We start from the raw sequence: 4,077 nt of genomic DNA, 5'->3' as shown, positions 1-4,077 counted from the left end.
TTTTGACTGGCTTCTCAAGCTCCAGCTACTGCTTTTGCTCCCACAGAACTCCACATCTTGTGGTCTTCTGCATCAACTCCAATAGCTTTTGACAAATACTGTTAGATATTTGGCATTTGATTTGTCAAAGTGAGTAGGAGAAACGTATTAAGAATGTGCAAGTGGTTGTAGATTCAGACAGTGCCACAGTCTAGTCTCTGACAGTGGCAAGTTCCTGGAGAGGTCACCAGTAATGAGCAGAATAAGAACAAGAACATGGGAAGTATATAGTATTACAGATTAAGAATGATCTGTCACCTGCAAGGTGTCCCTGAATTCAAATGCTCCCAGGAGAAACTGGTCTTTGGGTAACTGGTCTGGAAGCAAGCACTGACCCATCAACCAGATCAAAGCTTATTCAGTCCTAGTCTGCAATGAATAAATTTTGTGATGCCTAGATTGAAAACTTTCTTCAAATTCCTGTGTGAGTTGGTATGTCTTGATATGTCTTCTCCTGGGCATGGTAAACTCCAAAGTAAGGGCACATGCCATCAGTGTACCAACAGACTCTTTTGGAGCTACTGAAACTGTACAGAATGAGCAAAAATGTCTGCAATTTAAGCAGAATACACAGAGTTGTGGCCAATCTTTCAGTGCTGCTGCACTTACAGTCCTCAAGCAGCTGTCCTCAACATGGAGGAAATAAATTGCTTGATACAGAATAATAAAAGCAGGTGGCATCAGCTGTGGAAACTCTGAAATGTGTTATTCCTCAAATCTTTTAGGCAGCAGTACCTGGGAAGAAACTGTTGGAGCCATTTGCAGCAGAAATACCTTCTGGGTTTCAAACGTATTCTGAAAACCTTTAAGGAAACAGCCAGGTCGCCTCACTCTGGGACAAGACTGATCCTTGCAAGAGAGACAGGAGGTTGTCTGAGGTTGAGTGAAGGTGTTTCTTTTGGGAACATGCTGATAAGCTACTCAACCTGACATAGTCATGGACCCTTATATCCAGTGGCCAAAGCCAGCTGAGGCAATAACTTGAAGCAAGAGTCAAGAACTTGAGGTGACATCAGGCCAAAATTAATAACCAAAAAACCTCATGAAAACAAGGTCAATGCTCAATTTCACCAGAGCCAGGGTGAAAATCAGAATGTCAGAATGACACAGAAAGGCACAAGCACCATCTAGGAAGTAGAGTCCAGGCAGGAACAAGACTGAAGCAGAAAAGGTACTGGGAAGTGCCAAGGACTAGGACACAGCAGGAGTGGCTGGTACAAAGGCAAGGATTTGGACAGAACAAGAGCAGATCAAAACATTGAAGAGAAGATAAATGAGGAGAGAGGAACCTTCCCTAAAGTCCTGTCTGAGAGACACGTCATCAAGCAGCTCGCAAGCTTTAACTTAATTGGAGCTGCCTGAACAGCTAGGAGCCAAGCCAAGCCGTGTTAAGAATTCCTCTGACGTCCAGGAAAAGTCATTCACAATCTAGGACACTTTGCATATGTTTCTTTCTGGGTAACTTTTAATGACAATAAATGCAGGCCAGCAACATCCAGCCAAAAGGCTTCCAGCAGATACCTGCCAAGGCACAGTATCATGATATGCTACCTTTATAGCAACTCCCCCTCTCACTATTCCATCCATTTCTCAGTACTCCTACCACTCTGCCCCACTGATGACGCACAGCAGTGGTTTGCTGCCTTTGAACCGGAGACCTGATCACACAGAGAAAAGATTGTGAATTACTGGATCAGTTGACCCCACAGATATTTGTATTACCACAATTGAGGAAGCAGCACAGTAGACTCCTATGGGCAGGGCAGGAATACCATAAACCACTATTGTCATCAAAGCTGGCATACCATCAGATCATAATTAAACTGTCATTTGCCCATGACCAATTGTGGAGTGAGCCCTCCCTGTCCTTTGTCCCAGTCCTCAAGTCAGTTCTTTTACTTTCTCCTCCCCATCCCACCAGAGGGGTGTAGGAGTGAGGGAGCAGCTGCGTGATGCTTTGCTGCTGCCTGGGTGGGCTCAAACCATGACTACGCTTCCTGAAGGATTAATTTTTCCCACACTCTGTTTGGATAAATACTTTGCCAAGTTCAGATTCATGGCTCATCCTGTGTTTTTCAGGAGAATATACAACTTTGTGTGAAGTGGTTTAGAACTAGGAAGTAAAATGTTTTCAATCACTTCTGTCATGGTTGGAGCCGACACAGCCAGCAACAAAGTGCCATGCTTGCTCACTTCCACCACCTACTCAGTGGGGTGGGGAGGAGAACATAACAAAAGGCTGAAAGCTGAAGCAAGGACAAGAAGGGCTCACTCACATTATGGTCATGGGCAAAACCCAGACTCAAGTTTATTTGAAGTACTTTATTACATTTATTAAATGATTAAATATTTTAAGCACATTTATTTAAAATAAAATTAATTTAAACAACAAACCTACCACCAAATCAAAGTAGGATAATGAGAAATACAACCAAATGTTAAAAATACCTTCCCCTGACCCTCCTTTTTGCCTCAGCTCTGCTCCCAATTTCTCAACCTCCTCCTCCTCCTAAGCAGCACAGGAAGATGGGAAATGAGCATGTTGTTTGCTTCGTCTTCAGGGAGAGGTCTCCCCACACTTCCCCTGCTCCAATGTGGGGTTTCTCCCTTGGGTCACAGTCCTCCATGAACTTCTCCATTGTAAGTCCATCCTAGATAGATGCAGCTCTTCATGAACTGGTCCAGTATGGGTAACTTCCACAAGGTTTGGTCCACCGTTTTATTACTCCAGCGTGGGCTTCCCTCAGAGTCATGGCCTTCTTCAGGTGCAGTCACTTGCTCATCTGCTCCAGCATGGGGTCCTCTATGAGCTGCAGGTGGATATCTACCCCCCTCTTAACCATCATGGGCTGCAGGAGGAAAGCCTGTCTCACTGTTCTTTGCACAGGCTGCTGAGGAATCTCTGCTCTAGCACCTGTCACATCTCCTCTCCATCCTTCTTCACTGACCTTGTTACTCAGAGTTGTCCTTCTTGCTTCCTCCTCCTCTCCAAATCCTTGCCCAACAGCTTTTCCCTTCTAAAATATCCTCTTGCAGAGGTGTTTCCACCATTGCAGATTGGCTCAGCCTTGGCCAGAGGTGGGTCTAACATGGGAGTCAGCAGAGCTTCTAGAAGCCACCCCTGTAGCCCCTCCCCTGCTACCAGAAACCCTGCCACACACAAACTCAACACCACCTTACTTTCTACTGTCTAAGAAAACATGAGATTGGCATTGAATTTTGCACTGAGCACATACTCCAATCAGTATGTGCTAACATCTAGAATAGTAACTTCGGCATCAACAGTTCCCACTGCCACTGGGACAGATTTCTCTACAATACTGTGTGTTGGTGGTCATAGGAAAGCAAGGGAATCTCCTGGACCCAACTAGATTTCAACAGTGAGAGCATGTGTAATTCTGTTAAAACCAACACTTCCCCCAGCTTTTCCTCACTTAATACCCTTGGATTTTAAAGTACAGGTGTCTAGGACTTGAGTTCATGTTCAGTCATGCACAGGCGTGGAAAGCAGTCAATATTCTGTGTATCTGGCCTGCATTGATGTGATAAAGTCTTCCTGATCCAGATGAGGATTCACAAGAACATTATCAGTACAAAAGCCAACAAATGAAGGCGCAGTCACAAAAATAAGTCTAAGCAGCACAATAAGGTGGTGAAACAGAAGAATAAAGAAAATTAGCATTTTGGTTCACAAGCAGGTATCTCAAATTGCCTAATGAGAGTCCTTGCACAAATGAAGGTCCTCCCAACTATCTGTTCTTTCCAAGTAGTGGTCTCCACTGCATACCCCGTAGAACTCAGAACCTGGCCCCTGAGAACTCACTGAGCATAAGACAGATGTAGTGGGATAAGTAGTTTATATTTTCCAGTTTATGCAAAACTCCGTAGAAAATTAAAAAAAAAAAAAACCAAACAAAAAAACCACAAAACCCCAAACCACGAGACTCAAAAGTTTATAGTACCAGCCCATCTTTTGATAATCCATTAATCATCAAAATTATAAGTAAACACTGTCTGTCTTGTAGTTAAAAGGACCAT

Source organism: Indicator indicator, chromosome 1 (assembly GCF_027791375.1).
Source record: "Indicator indicator isolate 239-I01 chromosome 1, UM_Iind_1.1, whole genome shotgun sequence".
In the NCBI taxonomy this organism is placed as follows: domain Eukaryota; kingdom Metazoa; phylum Chordata; class Aves; order Piciformes; family Indicatoridae; genus Indicator; species Indicator indicator.
This window is presented reverse-complemented; position numbering follows the sequence as displayed.